The 23,751-nt window shown below is 42.1% G+C and overlaps 1 protein-coding gene across 3 annotated transcripts in view; it reads right to left on the reverse strand.

The window, feature by feature from the left end:
- LOC130679067 (olfactory receptor 6C74-like) overlaps window positions 1-23,751 on the reverse strand; it is a 118,719-nt gene that overhangs the window by 1,474 nt on the left and 93,494 nt on the right. For all 3 annotated transcript variants that reach the window (XM_057486787.1, XM_057486789.1, XM_057486788.1), the window contains one exon: window positions 19,884-20,045. The gene's annotated coding sequence lies outside the window, so the exon portion shown is untranslated. The remainder of the gene's footprint in view (window positions 1-19,883; window positions 20,046-23,751) is intronic.

Consider the following 23,751-nt stretch of genomic DNA (forward strand, 5'->3'; position numbering starts at 1 on the left):
AACAGCGATAACTAGTGGTTAAGGTGATGTTTCAGCTAGAACAATACAAGGCTCATTCATGTTCTTAAGACGGCCATGACAGGAAGAACAACAGTTTGCCTTTCCAGAGTATCTGGACAGAGAGTTCAATTTTCAGTTTGCAATTCTACTATTGGATAACCTATATGAGGACAGTAACTGTTCATTGTTTTTATGTGAATAATTTGTAAAGAAGTTAGAGGGACTTTTCAAAACCTAAAATGAAAGGTTTTCCTCTCTCAGATTTATACAAGACTTTAGGATGTATGGTATTTCAGTTTAATATAAGAAGTTTGCACATGAGGAGCATAATCAATACCTGTTATAATTAGTGTTTCAGCTCATGTTTGCATTTCTCTCTTTCTCACACACACGCACAAACATGTTTCCTGAACGTCTGTTATGATCACTACCCTACCTATGTCGCACCATGAGAAAATCAGTAGCCACAATGGTAATTTCAGTTTTCCAATGCATGTTGTGAATTTGAGAATAGATCGCTAAAATCAAGTGACAAATGAGAGGAAAGTTATAAAAGTAGACAGAAATATAAAAATATGTATTCAGTACATTGTATGAAGTATGAGAGGTCAAAGAAGAGAAAGGTAACAACAAAGCTTACAGAAACCTAGAGAGGTAAGAAAGGTTTTTTAGAGATAGGAAAGTGAGTTTGGTGAAAAATTCCAAAGAATATTAAAAATATGTTAATAAGTAAAATTTTGAAAAAGTTAAAAATACAGAAATTAGTAATAAATATGTTACTTAGTTAATATTTGTAAAAAAATTATAAGATGAAAATCAATCATATTTCTCTGCACCTACTTGTTTTCTTTCTGATTATTTTATCTTATTATTTTTATTAAGCAAAGACTGTAATGATGAATAATGTTGAGATCAGTATGACATAAAAGATGAGGAATGAGTGTTTGGTAATTATTAAACACATAGTGAATCTCAGAATAGTGGTGACATGAATTTCAGGATGCATTACTTTTCCCTAAGATAGTACATTAAATGTTTGGCTAACACATAATTAAGAAAATGTTAATTATAGAAAACTATTCTCAACATCAGGCATATATTAAGACAGTTTGGTGTTTAGTTCTGCACAGGTAGTAAATTGAAGTTCAGGAAAAATTTGAAAGAGCATGTTTTCCAAAGTTATCCGTTCAAAACTATTTTTTGTGTACATAATTATAGGACATATTTTAGTGTACTTCTTTAAAAGAAGATTAATAATATCTCTAAAGAAAATCATCTTCCTTGGGATCTTCATCATCAAATGCAGAAAAAGTTTAAGTTTTAGTGATGGACCCTAGATAACACAATGTTTTCTGTCTTGATAATATCAAGATAATTGTTTCCAACCTCTAAATCATGCATTACTTTTGAAAAGGCACATAAATAAAACAAAATAAACATATAAAGTAAAATAAAAGTCTTTTCCTATAATATCTAGAGGAGTTTATAGGAGGATACTAAGATACAAAAAAATGAGACCTTCTCTCAAAGTTATGTTACTAATACACACAATTTGGGTGAAGAGATGACTGTCACTTTTCCCTTTACAATCACAACCTGTTTACATTCATGTCACTGCGAAGCAATTATTATACATCTTCCCTCATTTACACAAATCACACCCAAGGTAATAATGTAGGAATGTATATACCTAATTACATTTGTTCCATGTCAAAAACACCAACTCTTACCTAAACACACTGTAAAAAGTTAAGAAAGGTCACATTAGCAAACCATTAGAAGGCAGGCCTGTGAATGCAATACGCTTAGTTGTATTACTTATTGTGACTATTAGATAAATTTTTAAAGGAACTGTTTTTAATACTAAATTATCATTGTATTCCATTTGTATTCTTTCACCATTTTCCCTAAATCAAAATTTAAAAGGTTAGAAAAAATAACATTAAAAACATAATGCTAAAATTAAAAAAATACAGGAAATGATCTTTAATTTTTAGATGTGCCGATTCTTTTCCATATTTTTGAGGCCAAAACCAGTCTGCCAAAAACACTTAAAAACTCAAATACCATTTTTAAGAAGATTTAATATGCACAGATTTTTTTCGACAAAATGTAACTCCTCTGCTTCCACATTTCGCTGCTTCATCACCCAGCTGTAGAGAGCACACGGGCAGCCCGCTCCTCTCTGGCGGAGCTCAGGCTAACTGCAATCTATGCCTGTTTTTCTTGCTATAAATGGAAATTTTGTAAACATTGTTACTTTTTTTCAAATTTTAGACTCCTTTATTAAATATTCCTATTACAACCATTTACTTATTCATATAATAAATAATTTTCTAAGTGTTATTTGCAGTGCTATATAAATTAACCAACACTAATCTCATGGAGTATTTGTGCTCTTTGAACTCCGAAGGGGAACATCTAATGATTATGATGAATTCTCAGTAGGATATGAGATGCAAGAACACTATTCCCAAAGGATCAAATATTTATATGTGTACAAAGGCTTTTCATAGGCACTAAATATTTTTAGAAATAACAACGGAAAAAGAAAACACTAATTTAAACTCTCCAGATAATTCAGTAGGGATTTCCCTAATATATGCTTGCCTTCCCATACTGATGTTTTGCAATCCTATATATAGACACGAGGATTTGGAAACAAAATAAAATTATTTTAATTGGTAATAAAAGTGACAATATAAATTGGAGAATTCGGCCTGTCAAAGAAAAAATTGTACCTCAGGCTAAATACACCATGATTAATTCTCCAGATACAACTAGCATCTCATGTCCTTTATGTCATTTAATTTCTATTCTGGAAGCCACCTTTCCTCCAAATAGTCTTTGTGATGTTATCCAGGGGATCTTAAAGTAGATCTTAAAAATTTCAGAATTCCAAAGCATTCTCCATTTCTTCTATATTAATAAATTATTAACCTATGCCTATTATTAGCCTTCCTTGCAATTTATTGTAGCCATGTAGCTGACTTCTGTTCGAAACTGTAAATAGAGATAATGTGCAATTTCTGTTAGCGGGTTGAGCTTGTCCTCCTCAGTTCTTGTCCCCACCACAACAAAGCACTGAAGGGCAGAGACACAGTTGTGAAGCAGAGTGAAAGTTTAATTTGAATACACTCCAAGTGAGGAGTGGACCAGAGTCAAGGCAGACAAAGGTTTACTTGAATAAACCAGAGAGGAAGGGAAAACAGAGGGAGGAAAGGGAAGCTCATTGAACTCCCACTTGGCATAGGGCATAAACCCCTGCCAACTCCTATGGCTGGTCACCTGGCATCCAGTGTCCGCTTGAATCTGCATTGCATGGGACCTGAGTCCCCAGCACCCCAGGATTTAGGGGAGCCGAAGAGCACTGGACGGAGTGAGACTATCTTCTGAGAACTTTCCAAAGGTAAAGAAAGGAGATTTTCAGGCAGGATACTAAGGAGCAGGATGGTATAGTGGCATCTGCGTCCAGGTCACACAAGAGATGGGTACTTGCAAGCCAGGAGCTCTCAGTAGCCCCTTCCCAACTATCTGGAGTGGAACAGAGAGAGTGACACACTCAAAGAAAGGGGACTGTGGGCAACCTCACAGAGGAGGTGTGCTTAAGGATTTGGGGTCTGGAGTTTTGTTTTTTTTTTTTGTATCATTAATCTACAGTTACATGAGGAACATTATGTTTACTAGACTACCCCCATCACCAAGTCACCCCCACTTACCCCATTACAGTCTCTGTCCATCAGAGTACTAAGATGCTATACAGTCACTACTTGTCTTCTCTGCTTTGTACAGCCCTCCCCGTGTCACCCCCTCATTATACATGAAAATCATAATGACCCCTTTCTTTTCTTTTTTTATCCCACACCTTATCCCTCCCTTCCCACCCATCCTCCCCAGTCCCTTTTGCTTTAGTAACTGTTAGTCCATTCTTGGGTTATGTGAGTCTGCTGCTGCTTTGCTACTTCAGTTTTTTTCTTTGTTCTTCTACTCCACATATGAATGAAATCATTTGGTACTTGTCTTTCTCCACCTGGCTTACTTGACTGAGCATAATACCCTCTAGCTCCATCCATGTTGTTGCAAATGGTAGGATTTGTTTTCTTCTTATGGCATTGTGTATATGTACCACATCTTCTTTATCCATTCATCTATTGATGATCACTTAGGTTGCTTCCATTTCTTGGCTATTGTAAATAGTGCTGCGATAAACATAGGGGTGCATCTGTCTTTTTCAAACTGGGCTTCTGCATTTTTAGGGTAAATGCCGAAAAGTGGAATTTCTGGATCAAATGGTATTTCTATTTTGAGCTTTTTGAGGAACTTGCCTACCGCTTTCCACAATGGTTGAACTAATTTGCATTCCCACCAGCAGTGCAGTAGGTTTCCCCTTTCTCTGAAACCTCACCAACATTTGTTGTTATTTGTCTTTTGGATGGTGGCGATCCTTACCGGTGTGAGGTGATATCTCATTGTGGTTTTAATTTGCATTTCTCTGATGACAAGTGGTGTGGAGCATCTTTTCATGTGTCTGTTGGCCATCTGAATTTCTTCTTTGGAGAACTGCCTGTTCAGTTCCTCTGTCCACTTTTTAACTGAATTATTTGCTTTTTGTTTGTTGAGGTGCATGAGCTCTTTATATATTTTGGATGTCAACCCTTTATCAGATCTGTCATTTATGAATATATTCTCCCATACTGAAGGATACCTTTTTGTTCTATTGATGGTTTCCTTTGCTGTACAGAAGCTTTTCAGCTTGATATAGTCCCACTTGTTCATTTTTGCTTTTGTTTCCCTTGACCGGGGAGATATGTTCATGAAGAAGTCGCTCATGTTTATGTCCAAGAGATTTTTGCCTATGTTTTTTTCTAAGAGTTTTATGGTTTCATGAGTTTTGTTCAGGTCTTTGATCCATTTCGAATTTACTTTTGTGTATGGGGTAAGACAGTGATCCAGTTTCATTCTCTTCCCTGTAGCTGTCCAGGTTTGCCAGCACCATCTGCTGAGGAGACTGTCATTTCGCCATTGTATGTCTATGGCTCCTTTATCATATATTAATTGACCATACATGTTTGGGTTAATATTTGCAGTCTCTATTGTGTTCCACTGGTCTGTGGTTCTGTTCTTGTGCCAGTACCAAACTGTCTTGAGTACTGTGGCTTTGTAGTAGAGCTTGAAGTTGGGGAGTGAGATCCCCCCCTTCCCAGGATTGCTTTGGCTATTCGGGGTCTTTGGTGTTTCCATATGAATTTGTTAACTATTTGTCCTAGTTCTTTGAAGAATGTTGTTGGTAGTTTGCTAGGGATTGCATCAAATCTGTATATTGCTTTGGGCAGGATGGTCATTTTGATGATATTAATTCTTCCTAGCCAAGAGCATGGGATGAGTTTCCATTTGTTAGTGCCCTCTTTAATTTCTCTTAAGAGTGTCTTATAGTTTTCAGGGTATAGGTCTTTCACTTCCTTGGTAAGGTTTATTCCAACGTATTTTATTCTTTTTGATTGTGAATGGATTTGTTTTCCTGATCTCTCTTTCTATTAGTTCATTGTTAGTGTATAAGAAAGCCACGTATTTCTGTGTTAATTTTGTATCCTACAAGTTTGCTGCATTCCGATATCAGTTCTAGTAGTTTTGGAGTGGAGTCTTTAGGGGTTTTTATGTACAATATCATGTCATCTGCAAATAGTGACAGCATAACTTCTCCTTAACCAATTTGGATTTCTTGTATTTCTTTGTTTTGTCTTAATACCATGGCTAGGACCTCCAGTACTATGTTGAATAACAGTGGGCAGAGTGGGCATCCCTGTCTTGTTCCTGATCTCAGAGGAAAAGCTTTCAGCTTTTCACTGTTCAGTATGATGTTGGCTATGGGTTTATAATATATGGCCTTTATTATGTTGAGGTACGTGTCCTCTATAAACATTTTGTTGAGAGTTTTTATCATGAATGGATGTTGAATTTTGTTTAATGCTTTTTTCAGCATCTATGGAGATGATCATGTGGTTCTTGTCCTTTTTGTTTATGTGGTGGATGATGTTGATGGATTTTCGGATATTGTAACATCCTTGCATCCCTGGGATAAATCCCACTTGGTCATGGTGTATGATCCTTCTGATGTATTTTTGAATTCGGTTTGCTAATATTTTGTTGAGTATTTTTGCATCTACATTCATCAGGGATATTGGTCTGTAATTTTCTTTTTTGGTGGGGTCTTTGCCTGGTTTTGGTATTAGGGTTATGTTGGCTTCATAGAATGAGTTTGGGAGTATTCCCTCCTCTTCTATTTTTTGGAAAACTTTAAGGAGAATGGGAATTATATCTCCTCTGCATGTCTCATAAAATTCCGAGGGCAATCCATCTAGCCTGGTGGTTTTGTTGTTGGGTAGTTTTTTGATTACCCCTTCAATTTCTTTGCTGGTAATTGGTTTGTTTAGATTTTGTGTTTCTCCCTTGGTCAGTCTTGGAAGGTTGTATTTTTCTAGGAAGTTGTCCATTTCTTCAAGGTTTTCCAACTTCTTAGCATATAGGTTTTCATAGTAGTCTCTAATAATTCTTTGTATTTCTTTTGGGTCCGACATGATGTTTCCTTTCTCGTTTCTGATTCTGTTGCTGTGTGTTGATTCTCTTTTTCTCTTAATAAATCTGGCTAGAGGCTTATCTATTTTCTTTATTTTCTCAAAGAACCACCTCTTGGTTTTATTGATTTTTTTCTATTGTTCTATTCGTCTCAATTTTATTTATTTCTTCTCTGATCTTTACTATGTCCCTCCTTCTGCTGACTTTAGGCCTCATTTGTTCTTCTTTTTCCAATTTTGATAATTGTGATGTTAGACTATTCATTTGGGTTTGTTCTTCCTTCTTTAAATATGCCTAGTTTGCTATATACTTTCCTCTTCAGACAGCTTTCGCTGCATCCCACAGAAGTTGGGGCTTTGTGTTGTTGTTGTCATTTGTTTCCATATATTGCTTGATCTCTATTTTAATTTGGTCGTTGATCCATTGATTATTTAGGAGCATGTTGTTAAGCGTCCATGTGTTTGTGGGCTTTTTTGCTTTCTTTGTACAATTTATTTCTAGTTTTATACCTTTGTGTTCTGAAAAGTTGGTTGGTAGAATTTCAATCTTTATGAATTTACTGAGGCTCTTTTTGTGTCCTAGTATGTGGTCTATTCTGGAGAATGTTCCATGTGCACTTGACAAGAAAGTGTATCCTGTTGCTTTTGGATGTAGAGTTCTGTAGATGTCTATTAGGTCCATCTGTTCTAGTGTGTTGTTCAGTGCCTCTGTGTCCTTACTTATTTTCTGTCTGGTGGATCTGTCCTTTGGGGTGAATGGTGTGTTGAAGTCTCCTAAAGTGAATGCATTGCATTCTATTTCCTCCTTTAGTTCTGTTAGTATTTGTTTCACAAATGCTGGTGCTCCTGTGTTGGGTGCATACATATTCATAATGGTTATATCCTCTTGTTGGACTGAGCCCTTTATCATTATGTAATGTCCTTCTTTATCTCGTTACTTTCTTTGTTTTGAAGTCTATTTTGTCTGATACTAGTACTGCAACTCCTGCTTTTTTCTCCCTATTGTTTACATAATATATCTTTTTCCATCCCTTGACTTTTAGTCTATGCATGTCTTTGGGGTTGAGGTGAGTCTCTTTTAAGCAGCATATAGATAGGTCTTGTTTTTTTTATACATTCAGTGACTTTATGTTTTTTGATTGGTGCATTCAGTCCATTTACATTTAGGGTGATTACTGACAGGTATGTACTTATTGCCATTTCAGGCTTTAGATTCGTGGTTACCAAAGGTTCAAGGCTAATTTCCTTACTATCTAAGAGTCTAACTTGACTCATTTAGTATGCTGTTACAAACACAATCTAAAGGTTCTTTTCTATTTTTCCTCCTTTTTCTTCCTCCTCCATTCTTTCTACATTAGGTATCAAATTCTGTACTTTTTGTCTATCCCTTTATTGACTTTGGGGATAGTTAATTTAATTTTGCATTTGCTTAATAATTAGCTGTTCTACTTTCTTTACTGTGGTTTTATTACCTCTGGTGACAGCTAGTCCACCTTAGGAACACTTCCATCTATAGCAGTCCCTCCAAAATAGACTGCACAGATGGTTTGTGGGAGGTAAATTCTCTCAGCTTTTGCTTATCTGGAAATTGTTTAATCCCTCCTTCAAATTTAAATGATAATCTTGCCAGATAAAGTAATCTTGGTTCCAGGCCATTCTGCTTCATGGCATTAAATACATCATGCCACTCCCTTCTGGCCTGTAAGATTTGTGCTGAGAAGTCTGATGTTAGCCTGATGGGCTTTCCTTTGTATGTGATCTTATTTCTGTCTCTAGCTGCTTTTAACAGTCTGTCCTTATTCTTAATCTTTTCCATTTTAATTACTATATGTTTTGGTGTTGTCTTCCATGGGTCCCTTGTGTTGAGAGATCTGTGGATCTCCATGGCGTGAACAACTATCTCCTTCCCCAGATTGGGGAAGTTTTCAGCAACTACCTTCTCAAAGACACTTTCTATCCCATTCTCTCTCTTCTTCTTCTTCTGGTATCCCTATAATACAAATATTGTTCCGTTTGGATTGGTCACCCAGTTCTCTCAATATTCTTTCTGTAAGATAAATTCTAGCCTAAATAAACAGGCAAAGAGAGGCAACGAAGGGCCAGGTAGTTTATTTGAACGCAAACACCCGGGCAAGATTTTCCCAGTCTACAGAAATAGAGGCTGGGGAATTCGCATGTGTAAGCAGACAGGCAGTGAGTTTTCAAAGAAGGTAGGGGGCGGCAGAGCTTAGATTTACAGCGGTGCAAGGATTGGCTAATGTAAGGCACATTTTTCAGGTTGGGAGGGGGCAACAGCCGGGGACTTTGACACGTCATCAGGGTCCAACGTGCTTGCTCCTCCTGTCAGTGCTCTCAGCCTTACATTTCAGTCTTTGGTTATAATGGGCGCCGACTCGATCTGGCTACTTCTGACTGAGGAGGGGCAACGTGGGGGGTTTAAGGCTGGTTGATGGCCGGAGGCTCAGTCGGGAGGGGCGAGTACTCGTGCAGCAACAGTTGATTAACTTTTATGTGTGAAATTTCTGCTATGCGCTGTTGAAGAAACTTGAAAACACACGGGGCGATTAAGAGTAAACCACAAACTGTTATTAAGGGGCCTAGCAGAGGAATTAGCCAGGCCATTATGGGAGGCTGAAGCCACCCATAAGGGCCACCTTCAGGTACTCATGTTTTGTGGAGGTGTTTTTGTAATTCTTGCAGTTTTTTTACGCTTTGCTCTATGACCCCAGATTCATTGATATAATAACAGCATTCTTCCTGCAAGAAAATACAGGTTCCGCCCTTTTCTGCAGTAAGCAGATCTAAGGCCCACCGATTTTGAAGGGTGACCTGGGCAAGGGAAGTAAGTTGTCGCTGGAGGGAAATAAGGGAGGTTGAGGTTTCTCCCAAGGTTAGGCTCACTCTGTCGTCTAATGCTGCCAATTGACTTGCTAGACTTTGAGAGCTCACTAAGCTATGTATGGTCTAACGCTCCTGCCCCTGTGGCAGCCGCAGACACTGCAGTAACTAGGCTCACTCCCACCAGCACCAGTAGATAAACTGCCCTCTTCTGTCTAGTGTTTTGATATATAGACCATTCATCTAGTGCCTGTCTTACCTCAGGTTTGCTGTACAAAGTTAGTTGGGGCACAAGCATTACCAAAAAGCAGGGTCCTACCATGGTGCTGTTGATGCATTGGGTAAGTGTGCTGTTGCACCAGAAGAATCCACCTCCTTGAAGGGAAATTGGAGTGTCTACAGTCACCCGTCGTCAGCATTGGCTTCCCATTGGCCATTCTGAGATACTGGAATGCTGGGTCAGGTAGCAGGTTAGCTGGGACGATGGCTTTTCGTGCCATTTTCTGGTGACCCCAGACTTATGCCGAGCTTTGGGCTCAAGGCTTGTTTTCCACATTGGTACTTCGCTTAAAGGGAGGCCGCAGTCTTTTTCAGAGTTTACTGGTTGAGCCTGGAAAAAACTAATGGGAACTGCAGCCACTGGGGGGTATCGGAGGGAGGCACAGAGGAAATAATTAGACACATTGCTGAGGATATGTGAAGCATTAAGAAATTGCACTGTTTCTCTAATGACTCTGGCCCAGGAAAGTTGTGTTTCTGCTGGTCATAGAGAGTGGGGTTAGTGGCCCGACTGGATCCTCTGTTTTAGTGCCTGTTCCGTTTTTAAAATATTACTTGATACCCATGCCTGGGTGTTTAAGACCTCCGTGAGAGTGGGGTTTACAGTGGTCCACTCTCTTTTGATGTTGATCGTGCCCTGTGGAAAGGCTTGACTGCTTTTGTACAGCTTGCCCCGTACTCCTTTTTCCCAGCGTTGGTCCCATGGGTCACTAACGGTAATGTATAGCCTATTTTGTATCTTCGTAAATATTTTGTCATTGGTTCCCCTTGTCGTGTCTCTTACTGTATGGACTTTACATTTGTTTGCTTCAGGATGGCATCCTCCATACATGTTGGACTGGAATGTACATGTACTAGAGGTCTGGTCGTCAGGGAAGCATAGTGTTGGGTTTGAGAAGGTATTTAAGATGTCTGTGTATATCAGTATTTGAACCGGTGCCTGACAACCCGCACGCAGGCAGCTTTGGGTGCCTACTTCTTGGGCCTCAGTTCCATGAGGAAGGGTTAGGTTAAGCCTGAATTTCCATGCCGAATAGCTCTGCCTGGAGACTATAGGGTCATCTATTTGGCTGGCTGTACTTGACATGACTAACCCGTAGCTTAAGAGGACCAACTTCACAAGACACCCACTCATCATGTCTGGGTACCCGTTTGAGCCTAGAAAGGTGATACCAGGAGGAGTGCCTGTGTAGTTTGGCTGCTGAGGGCGTAGTGAGGATTACTATATAAGGCCCTGTCCAGCGGGATTGGAGAGATTTTGACTGGAGTTCTCTTAGGAGCACTTCGTCTAGCTGAAGGATCACTACGTCTCCTTGGTTGCTGGATGACATAGGTTGGGGTAGGAGCTGGTCTGCATGTTCCCTAAGAAGATGCCTCAACAGTGTAAAGTAAGGAAGGTAGGAGGCCAAAGGAGGAGAGGTAGTGGGCAGGCCTGTGTTTAATAAGAAGGGCCTGCCATACATCAGCTCAAATGCACTTAGTCCAGCTGGTCCCTGGGGGGCAGCATGCAGCCGAGCGAGAGCGATGGGGAGAAGATCGGGCCACTAGAGCTTTACCTCTAGAGACAGATTAGTTAGTTGGTCTTTTAAGAGACCATTAGCCCTTTCGACCTTACCTGAAGTTTGGGGGTGGTAGGGTATATGGAGGTTCCAGGTGATATTGAGAGCCTTGGCTGTTAGCTGAGTGACCTGAGACATTAAAGCAGGCCCGTTGTCCGACTGTAGCGAGGCAGGCAGGCCAAAATGGGGGGATGATATGCGCTACCAATGTCTGTGCCACCACCGAAGCTGTCTCTTGGTTGGTGGGGAAGGCTTCAATCCATCCTGAAAAGGTATCAACCAGAACTAGTAAATACCTAAGTTTTTTATGTTTAGGCATGTGGGTGAAATCGACCTGCCAGTCCTGTCCGGGGATGGTTCCTCTCACCTGGTGGAGGGCCATCTGGATTTTCAGAGCACCTTGAGACGAGATGCGATGACAAGTAGTACAGCCTTGGTGTACCTCATCTATGGCCTTGCAGAGACCATAAGGGGCAAATATGGGGGAGAGAAGCCGGTGCATGGCTTCCGGCCCAATGTGTAGAAACTGATAAATTTTGGATATGACTTCCCTGCCTTGGGCTTGGGGGAGGGCAATTTGTCCTCCGAGATATATCCATCCCTGATCTCCTAACGCTCCCCCTTGATGTAGGAGCAGTTGTCATTAATCATCGGGGTACTGGGGCAGTAGAGAGGAGGAAAGAAACAACACAGAGGGTGGGCTAGACCCGGATGTTAACTGTCGGGCCGTGGTGTCTGCCAATGCATTATCTCTGGTTACTGGATCGTTTCCTGTTTGATGTCCTTTACAATGCACGATGGCCAGCTCCTTGGGGTCCTCTAGGGCCTGTAGCATGCAGCTGATAGCCCTGCCATTGATGATTGGGGTTCCCTTGGTGGTGAGGAAGTCCCTTTCCTTCCAAATTGCTGCATGAGTGTGTGTAATCAAGAAGGCATATTTAAAGTCAGTATAAATTGTGGCTCTCTTCCCGGCTGCCAGCTGTAATGCTCGGGTAAGAGTTACTAATTTGGCTTTCTGGGAGGTGGTCCCAGATGGGAGTAGGTTTGCTTCTATCACTTGCAACAGAGTTACCACTGCATAGGCTGCCCTTTGCATCCCAGCACTCCCCTTCAGCAAGCTTCCGTCTATGAAAAAGGTCAAGTCAGGGTTTTCGAGGGGCATGTCTTGTAGGCCCTCTCTAGGTTTTCTAAGAGCTTCTACAATCTCTACACAGGAATGCGTGGGCTGATCTGCCTGATCGCTGACGGGAAGCAAGGAGGCTAGGTTAAGGGGTGGAGAGACTTGTAGGATTACCTGTGGATGTTCAATAAACAGGAGGTGGAATTCTTGTACTCTTGATGGACTCAAGGAGGCCAGGAATTTATGACTCAAAATATCTTGTAACCGGTGTGGGGAATACACAGTAATGGGCTGTTGGAGGGTTAATTTCAGGGCTTTTTGGGCCAGACTTCCCGCAGCTGCCAGGACTCAGAGGCAAGGCTGCCACCCTCTGGCGGTGGCATCCAACTGTTTGGAGAGAAATGCAATGGGATGGCACCCTGGCCCCACTGGCTGTACCAGCACTCTGGTGGCCACTCCTGCCCTTTCTGTTGTATATAGGGTAAAGGGCTTGGTTAGGTTGGGGAGCATCAAAGGGAGGGATGAGAGTAACACATTCCGCAACTGATGGAAAAAAGAAGCTGCTTCAGTGGGTGAAGTTAGCGGCCCAGTAGGAGTCTCTGTAGCAGCCTCATAGAGTGGTCTCGCCAGAAGGGAAAAGTTAGGCACCAGTGTCTGAAAAACCCTACTAATCCTAGAAAGGATAGTATCTCGGCTCCTGAAGTAGGTGGCAGGAGAGCTTTAATCACAACCACTCAGTCCGCCATCAGGGCTTTAGTGGTGGGAGTTAGAGTCAGCCCAAGGTATGTAACTTGAGGTAGAGACAGCTGTGCTTTGGCTGGGGATACCCTGTACCCCAGGTCTGCCAGGAAATTGAGAAGGGATGTGGTGTCCAGGACCGAGGCCTCCTTTGAGGGGCTGTAAAGTAAAAGATCATCCACATATTGGAGGAGAGAATTCTTGCCCGTTGAATGTCGCGAAAGGTCCTCTGCCAGGGTGTGTCCAAAAAGATGGGAGCTATCTCTAAAACCTTGAGGTAGAACTGTCCAGGTCAGTTTTCTAGATCGACAGGTATCAGGGTCTTCCCACGTGAAGGCAAATAGCGGCTGCAATTCTGAGTGGAGGGGTATAGTGAAAAAGGCATCTTCAAGGTCCAGTACAGTAAAATGAGAGGCACCGGATGGGACCTGAGATAGAAGAGTGTATGGGTTAGGCACTACTGGGTGTAAAGGGATAACAGCCTCGTTAATTATTCGGAGGTCTTGAACAAGGCGGTATGCTCCAGAAAGCTTTTTTACTGGCAAGATGGGAGTACTGCATGGAGAGTGAGTCGGTACTAAAAGCCCTTGCAAGAGTAGACGATTAACAATAGGCTGTAGTCCCCTTCGGTGAACCTGCGAAATAGGAAATTGAGGCTGAGAAGGGAAGTGGGATGGGTCTTTAAGATGTATTAAAACTGGGGTGTGGTGGATTGCCACCATGGGGGTGGAGATGTCCCACACAACTGGACTGACAGCAGTCCAGGGAGTTGGGAGACTTATGTCTCTGTCGTCTAACTCTCCTTCGCCGACTAAAGCAACGAGGGAGTTTCTGGCATTTTGTAAGCATTTAAAAGGTGGGAGGGAAATAGAGGCTCTTAACTTAAAGAGCAAATCTCGTCCTAACAGAGGGGTAGGACAGGAAGGCATGACAAGAAAGGAATGAGTAAACGGGATGCTTTGAAAGGTGCAGGCTACTGGGCCCATTTCCAAAGGCTTGGAGGGAGTTCCCATGACTCCAACTATGGAGACTTGGCAGGGTATAAAGACCCTTTAAAGGAGGGGAGAACAGAGTAGGTAGCCCCCGTGTCCACCAAGAAAGAGATGGACTTACCCGCTACCCACAGCTTACCACAGCTTGGTAAGTGTACCAAGAGAACACTTAACATCGGGGTGTCTGAGTCCAGGCATCTTCAATCTTCAAGGGTGCCCAGCAGGTCTGAAGGGTAGTCCTTCAAGGGCGTCTGCCCCCCGCGGGACTCTGCCACCAGGGGAGGACCACCCTCTAGTGGACAGTCTACTTTCCAATGACCTTGCTTACTACAGCTGGGGCATGGTTCGGTCAGTTTGCGTGGGTTTGGGCACTTCTGTGCCCAGTGCCTTTCTTCACCACACTGAAAGCAAGGGCCCGGAGTTTCGAGTCGATCTTCAGGGACACCCCGACGATCTCTAAGAGCCAGCTGCAGAGCAGCTGTTATGGCACGAGTTTGTTCTGCCATTCAGGCAGCTGACTTTCTCTCACTCTTGTCCTCTCAGCCATTAAAAACTTTAAATGCATAGCTACCAGGTCTCCTAGAGGGGTTTGGGGACCATCTTCAGCCTTTTTAAGCTTGCGCTTGATGTCAGGAGCGGACTGAGTTATAAAATGCATGGCCAGGAGAGAGGAACCTAACACTGAGGCCAGGTCAAACTTAGCGAAAGCTCCTAGAGTTTCTTTGAGGTACTTGAGGAATTCTGATGGGTTTTTGTCAAGTTTCTGGGTAATTTCTTTAAGCTTATCATAACTGATAGCTTTTTGGGCAGTAGAGTTCATACCTGCCAATAAGTAGCAAACCATGCAATCCCGGCATGCTTCACCCTCAGGAGAATTATAATCCCATAGGGGTTCTTGTAGAGGAATAGCTTCTCTGCCCATAGGTTCCCACTCATCCGTGGCATGGGCCTCATTGGCACAGTGCTGTGCCGCTGACGTGACACGGTCATATTCCTCTGGGGTTAGAGTGAATTGGAGGACTACATGTACATCATGCCAGGTGAGCTTGTAAGCTCGAGTAAGATATTTAAACTGTTTAGCGAACATTACGGGGTTGGAGGAAAAGGATCCCAATCATTGTTCTACTTGGGACAAGTCTGCCAGGGAAAAGGGAACATGAACTTGCACCACTATTTCAGCTCCTGCTACCTCTCTCAGAGGAGCTATCACATGAGCTTAAGACCGCTGTGACTTAGAGCAGGTTACAGGAGGGCTAGACCATTTGGGTGCCAACTGTGGTGAGTAAGATGGTGGTAGATTTGAAGGAGGGGATGGAGGAGGCGACTTTGGTAGTGGGGGATACAACCTGGGAATCAGTGCAGAACTTGAAGGCAGGGGACTTGGTGCAGAACTTGAAGGCAGGGGACTAGGATATGGGGGAGTTTTATCTGAAGTGGAGTCAGCACCTGTGGAGTAAAATGGTGGCAAGACTGAAAAAGAAGGGGAACAAGGCGGAGGAGAGACTGGAAGAAAAGGAGAGCAAGGTGGAGGAGAGACTGGGAGAGAAGGAGAACAAGATGGATGATATGAACAATGAGGAAGGGAGCTGGCCCCCGTGGTGGGCCTGGAGGAGTGGGAAGGGGGGTAGCCGAGATCTTCCACCGAGTCCGTCAGAGAAGAGCCTCCCAGTAATAGGAGTGGTAGAGCTCGGTGGTCCTTGGCGGAGGCCTGGGCCAACAAAACTTGGGAAGGAGAACACAACATATAGATCTGGACGGGTGCGCAAAGTCCAAAAGTCCTGCACATATGGGATTTCACTCCACTTTCCGCCCCAGTGGCAATAATTAGTTAAGTCAGTGAGGAGGCCAAAATCAAAAGTTCCCTCAGGGGGTCAGCAAGATTGATTGTCCAAGGGATACTGAGGCCAGGCCTGAGAGCAAAGGAAGACTAACTTCCATTTGCGAACTTCCCGGGACAAATATAGAGTAGCCAGATTAGAAATGAGACACCGTAGTGGGGTCTGAGCCTCTGCTTTTGAGGACTGGTTCCCCATGTCTGCACCCACTTCCCAAGAAAAATCCCGCTGAGAGGAGCACCCAGCGTCCCAAGCGCACCAAGTCAGGGGAGACGGCCTGGGAACCTGGGTGAGGAATGTCTCCCCCACCGCAGGGCCAGGGGCGAGTATCCCAGATACTCGCAACGGATGGGCTGAATACCCAAGACCTGTATGTAGCTACGATTTCGGATGGACCAGGTGAAACGGAGTTAGGAAGGGAAGCAGACCGGGGGAAACAGAGGGACTCACCAGAAAATAGTCCACGCAGCGGAGAGCAGGCTGAGGTCCCGGGTCGGGGAAGGAGGGGTCGGGGCCGCTGGTGGCCGGTCGGGGCCCCATGCTCACACTCCTTCCCAGGTTTTGGCACCAAATGTAAGATAAATTCTAGCCGAAATAAGCAGGCGAAGAGAGGCAACAAAGGGCCAGGTAGTTTATTTGAACGCAAACACCCAGGCAAGATTTCCCCAGTCTACAGAAATAGAGGCTGGGGAATTCACAAGCGTAAGCAGACAGGCAGTGAGTTGTTAAAGAAGGTAGGGGTAGGCAGAGCTTGGATTTACAGCAGTGTGAGGATTGGCTAACATAAGGCACATTTTTCAGGTTGGGAGGGGGCAACAGCCGGGGGCTTTGACACATCATCAGGGTCCGATGTGCTTGCTCCTCCGTCAGTACTCTCAGCCTTACACTTTCATTCTTAGAGATCCTTTTTTCTCTCTGTGCCTCAGCTTCTTTGTATTCCTCTTCTCTAGTTTCTATTTCATTTATCGTCTCCAACCTTATCACTGTATCCAACCTGCTTTTAATACCCTCAATCGTGCTCCTCAATGATTGGATCTCTGACCTGAATTCATTCTTGAGTTCTTGGATGTCTTTCCGTACCTCCATGAGCATGTTGATGATTTTTATTTTGAACTCCCTTTCAGGAAGAGTCATGAGGTCCATATCATTTAAATCTTTCTCGGGAGTTGTATTAACAATTTTACTCTGGATCAGGTTTCTTTGGTGTTCTGTATTTGTATATGGCGCCCTCTAGTGTCCAGAAGCTCTATTCTGGAGCTGCTCAGCCCCTGAAGCAATGTCGGAGGTCACAGGGGAACGGTACTGGTGCCTCAGGGGAAGAAAGAGCTGTTCCCCGCTTCCCAGCTGCTGTGCCTGTCTCCACTGCCTAAACCAGTGGAACGAGCACACAGGTATTAGCTTTTGTCCCAGAGCAGCCGGATATGGATCCCTGCTTTCCTCAAGCGGCTGGAATCTCAGTCTCCCCAAGAACTCCCCTGTCACAGCTTTCCAACCCCATAATCAGAAGAGTATGATGAAAGCACCATGAAATGTAGGTTTGTGCTCCCAGCACAGATCTCCGGAGCTAGGTATTCATCAGTCCCAAGTCTTCCACTCCCTCCCTGCTCCGTTTCTCTTCCTCCGCTGGTGAGCTGGGGTGGGGGAAGGGCTCGGGTCCTGCTGGGTCATGGCTCTGGTAAGTTACCTCATTCGGTGAGGTCTGGTCTTTTCTCCAGGTGTATGCAGTCTGGCGCCATCCTCTTTCCTGTTGTTCTCTCAGGATTAGTTGCGCCAACTATATTTTCTGATTGTATCCAGTTTTAGAAGGAAGCCTCTGTCTCTCCTCTCACGCCGCCATCATTAATCGACTCATGTTTTTTGTGCAATGCTTCAAACTTTCTTCTGAACCTTCATTAGGAGAATCTATAGCATTCATATTTCTGCTAACAGTCTTTTCAAGGTATCTAGATCCCTATCATACTTCTCAAGTTCTTCTAGTCAATGACCATTGCCTGATTCAGAAACTCACCTTTTATTTTGTTGATTGCTTCCTTTATTGTGCAGAAGCTTTTTGCTCAGTGATGTCCCATGTTTGTACTTTTGCATTTTTTGCCTATATTTCTGTTGTTATATCCAAAATTTGTTATCAAGACCAATGTCAACGAGCTTTTCCCTGTTTTCTTCTTTTTATTTTATGAATCATTCATAAAGTGGTGAATCTAAAACAATGTACTTTTTCCACTGGATTTTTTCAGAGATTCAGTTCTACAATGTTTCTTTAATATGACTCAATAAAAAAAGAAAGGAGAGCATGGAGAAAGCAAGCTAGCAAAAAATTCAACTGAATATCACTGAGCATATCCACTGTTCCAAGGTCAGGAATTTCCTGGTTGCTGTTAGTAAAAGAGTGAGGTGACTTCTCCAGAGACACTCATGCTATTGGGTTTTATCTTAACTTGACCACTGCCTGATAATAGGAGAGCCCAGTTTACCATAATCAATTCTTCCAGCACTACAAAAGCTCTCTATTATGGAAGTTGACAGCTATTTTTTAGCTTGGATTATCATGGAAGAGCATAGACCACCTGTTTTTCCAATCCCATAATATCATTAAACAAGGACTAGAATCCATTGTGCTAATGACCTAACTAAATTTGAACTATAAAATAATCACCCTTGGGTCACACATCTTATGTATTCTCCCTAAATACATATAAATAAGTATTTATTTTAAGAATCTATAATGTTTTGCTAAATCACTTGCCTAAAAATGTATGACCTTCCTCAAAAAGAACCTTAGGTGTACTAAAAAAAATATTTCTTCAACCTTGTCTGCACTGTAGAATCACCTACACTGGAATATCTCCTGAGTCCCAGTTAAATTCCAACCTCATAAATCATGTTTTCTTATTGAAATTTACAAGGAAGCCTCTGAGAGTCTGTCTTCTTTTAAAATAATAATCAGAAGGAAAATCTGAAAAATAATTAAGAAAGATAATTTTTCATCAGTCTTTCCATTTGTTTCATGGAAAGTCTAATATTATTGGTAGAATTTCATGTTCCTCCAATATCTTTTGGCTCCCAAGGGAAACCAATTAAAAAGTATTGTCAAAATTAGTTGTACTGTACATGCGCCACTACTTTTCCTGTCTCCAGGGAGGTTTCTAGTATGTTTCCCTCAAAAACAAGCTCTTCTACAATGCTGTACTCAAGAACACATAAAATATACAATCGGTAAAAATAAAGGAACCCTTTTCTATCTAAAACATTGTTTCTCTTATTATAGATCATCAGAAAAGTATTTCAGTTTAAAGTATGACTCAGATCCATCAAGGACTATCACAAACGTGAGTATGTTTCCTCTTAATCCACTTTGTTAATTTATCTTTATAATCATAGGCCTTCAATAATTACTCTCTTTGAAATGCAGAATGGGGACATTTTGTTAAGACCTTCATTATTTTCTTTCCCTGTAGCTTCCTAAGTTTGTTAAAGCTGAGCTCATAAATGTGTCACACATGCTTCAGGAGGGAGTGGGGCAGCCTTTTCCAGCCAGACCTAGTCTTGTATAACCAAGTATAGTCACACCAGCCACAGGAAGCATTATTCATGCCATTGGCATCTGCATGCTCCTAACATCTCCCACTTGATTCTGTTACAAATTAGACTACCCTCATAATTCAGTCAATTGTCACCAATCTGATTCCTACCTTTCTGGTACAGAAGTCCCACCTCACCCTTGAGGCATATGTTCCAAGAACCCCAGTGTATGCCTGAACTGGGGATACTACAGAAACCTAGATATGCTGTTTTCCCCACAGCTACATTCCTGTAATAAAATTTTATTTATAAATTAGGGTAGTAGAAATTAACAACAAACATAATAAAATAGAACAATTGTGACTATACACAATAATAAATGTTAGGTGATTATGGTCTCTCTCTCAAAACATCTGATGTACTGTACTCACCCTTCTTGTAATGATGTAAGATGATGAAATTCCCATGTGATGACATGAAGTGAGGTGAATGATGTGGGCATTGCAGTGTAGCATTGGACTGCTATATTTACGTTCTCACCATACATCTGAAGGAGAATCAGTCTGCTTCGGACTTGGGATGACCATCAATAACTAAAACCGCAGAAAGCAGAACCACAGATAGGGGGGATTACTGGACTGGAGGCAGCACACAAAGGTGAACCACACACGTAATATCTACCTTACTGATATTATAAAATTCTCATCACCTAAAGTTCTTGTTTTGTTGACACACCCTGTTACTATGAGGCATGTACACATACAGCTGAGAAATCCCTGGATTTTGAGGCTACTTCTAATCTGGCTTGTATGCACACTAGTCAATCATTAATTTTTTTCTTTAACTCATCCGATATAATTGAATCATGATCTGTGTTATGCGTGCAGTAGAATGGATGCTCCCTAACTGCATATGCTGCTTATGTGATCTTGGGCAAGTGACTTAACCCTTTTCTACTTCAGTTTCCTCCTCTGCAAAATGAGTCCATTAGTAGGACCTACCAAGAGCACAGGGAAAAGCTGTTTAGATTTCTGCTATAATATGCTCCTTAATGATGATAATATCAACAATAACAATAATAAAATTTATATTTTATTGTATGATTACTTGTTATTAATGCTGTTGTGATAATCTTCTCTCCAATAAACAGTTGAACCTTTCACAATGTGGGGACTAGGGGCACTCACCTCCAAACAACTTTAGTCAAGAGGAGAGAATAGATCAATTTTGTACAAGGGCAAAAGGAAGAGATTTTCAATGAATTGTCCATAAATGCTGTATTTTCTATTTAAGAATAGGAAGCAAGACTTATTTAGAAAAATATTGTACTCTGCCTCAAAATTATGTTTTATAATGCCATTATTAGCATGTGGAGTTTAACGGTCATCAAGTTTTTAAAAATACTGTGTATTTCAATAAATTGTTTAATCTTTCCAAATGAATTACTTGCACAGTGAAATAAGTTAAGTATTTACATTGTTATCGTTTATGACTTTAAAATGACGTTCTGCATGTTAAAAAATTAACCAAAAATATAAAGAAAGGAGAGAGGTGGAGCCAACATGGCGGCGTGAGTAGGACAGTGGGAATCTCCTCCCAAAAACATATATACTTTTGAAAATACAACAAACACAACTAGCCCTAAAAGAGAGACCAGAAGACGCAGGACAGTGGCCAGACTGCAGCTACACCACCGAGAACCCAGCGACTGGTGAAAGGGGTAAGATACAAGCCCCTGCCCGGCGGGAACCGAGCGCCCCTCCCCCCAGCTCCCGGCGGGAGAAGAATAGGCAGAGCGGGAGGGAGACGGAGCCCAGGACTGCTGAACACCCAGCCCCAGCCATCCGGACCAGAGCACAGACACAGTGCGTGGGCGAGGGGCCCTGAATACTGGGGAAACAGGGCAGCAAGACCTCTGAGCGGGTGCCGAAGTTGATGGCCCTGTGACAAAGAAAAGCGGGGGCTTTTTGAAAATCTTAAAGGGACAGGGACTTAACAGCTTGACGGAAACAACACAGGACATAGTCCAGCAGCTGGCAATTACAGGGAAAACCGGGTACAGTAACACCTGGGTAACAGCTCTGAGACCCCTCACGGAGGTAAACAGCCAAACCGCCCACCCCCCCCCCCCGTTCATTACACCTCCGGGCGCTGCGAAAGCAGAGAAGCAGCCTGAGACAAACTCCGCCCACAGAAAGGGAAATTCCTCCCTTCCAGCCAGGCAAGACACAAAGACCCAGTCTACACGCAATTACCCAACACAAGCCACTAGGGGTCGCAGTTGTCCCAGTAAAGAAAGGCCAGTAGCAGGTGAAAAGTTTGGCCCTCCCAGCTGACAATCAATAGCACCTGTCAACATGAAAAGGCAAAAAAATATGATCCAGACAAGACTAACCCAGACAGCTTCGGCATCTGCTACATCTTCCCCTCAGAAGGAACCTGGGGAGATAGATTTAGCCAGTCTTACTGAAAAAGAATTCAAAACAAAAGTCATAAGCATGCTGATGGACTTGCAGAGAAATATGCAGGAACTAAGGAAGGAGAATACAGAAATAAAACAAGCTCTGGAAGGACTTCAAAACAGAATGGACGAGATGAAAGAGACCATTAATGGACTAGAAAACAGAGAACAGGAACGCAGAGAAGCTGATGCAGAGAGAGATAAAAGGATCTCCAGGAATGAAAGAATTTTAAGAGAGCTGAGTGACCAATCTAAAAGGAACAATATACGAATTACAGGTAAACCAGAAGAAGTAGAGAGAGAAAAAGGAATAGAAAATGTCTTTGAAGAAATAACTGCTGAAAAGTTCCCCAAACTAGGGGAAGAAATGGCCTCTCAGACCACAGAAGTACACAGAACTCAGAAGACAAGTGATCCAAGGAGGGCAACTCAAAGAAACATAATAATTAAAGTGGCAAAGATCAAAGACAAGAACAAAGTATTAAAGGCAGCGAGAGAGAAAAAAAAGGTTACCTACAAAGGAAAACTCATCAGGCTATCATCAGACTTCTCAACAGAAACGCTACAGGCCAGAAGACAATGGCATGATATACTTAATGCAATGAAACAGAAGGGCCTCGAACCAATATTACTGTATCCAGCACGAATATCATTTAAATATGAAGGAGGGATTAAACAATTCCCAGACAAGCAAAAGTTGAGGGAATTTGCCTCCCACAAACCACCTCTACAGGGCATCCTACAGGGACTGCTCTAGATGGGAGCACTCCTAAAAAGAGCACATAACAAAACACCAAACATATGAAGAAGGGAAGAGGAGGAATAAGAAGGGAGAGAAATAAAGAATCATCAGACTGTGTTTATAATAGCTCAACAAGCGAGTTAAGATAGACAGTAAGATAGAAAAGAAGCTAACCCTAAACCTTTGGTAACCACAAACTTAAAGCCTGCAATGGCAATAAATTCATACCTTTCAATAATCACCCTAAATGTAAATGGACTGAATGCACCAATCAAAAGACACAGAGTAATAGATTGGATAAAAAGGCAAGATCCATCCATATGCTGCTTACAAGAGACTCACCTCAAACCCAAAGACATGCACAGACTTAAAGTCAAGGGATGGAAAAAGATATTACAAGCAAACAACAGAGAGAAGAAAGCAGGTGTTGCAATTCTGGTATCAGACAAAACAGACTTCAAAATAAAGAAAGTAACAAAAGACAAAGAAGGACATTACATAATGATAAAGGGCTCAGTCCATCAAGAGGATATAACCATTATAAATATATATGCACCCAATACAGGAGCACCAACATACCTGAAACAAATATTAACAGAACTAAAGGAGGAAATAGAATGCAATGCATTCATTCTAGGAGACTTCAACACACCACTCACTCCAAAGGACAGATCCACCAGACAGAAAATAAGTAAGGACACAGAGGCACTGAAAAACACACTAGAACAGATGGACCTAATAGACATCTACAGAACTCTACATCCAAAAGCAACAGGATACACATTCTTCTCAAGTGCACATGGAACATTCTCCAGAATAGACCACATAGTAGGCCACAAAAAGAGCCTCAGAAAATTCCAAAAGGTTGAAATCCTACCAACCAACTTTTCAGACCACAAAGGCATTAAACTAGAAATAAACTGTTCAAAGAAAGCAAAAAGGCTCACAAACACATGCAGGCTAAACAACACGCTCCTAAATAATCAATGGATCAATGACCAAATCAAAATGGAGATCCAGCAATATATGGAAACAAGTGACAACAACAACATTAAGCCCCAACTTCTGTGGGACACAGCAAGGCAGTCTTAATAGG

Source organism: Manis pentadactyla, chromosome 10 (genome assembly GCF_030020395.1).
Source record: "Manis pentadactyla isolate mManPen7 chromosome 10, mManPen7.hap1, whole genome shotgun sequence".
Lineage (NCBI taxonomy): Eukaryota > Metazoa > Chordata > Mammalia > Pholidota > Manidae > Manis > Manis pentadactyla.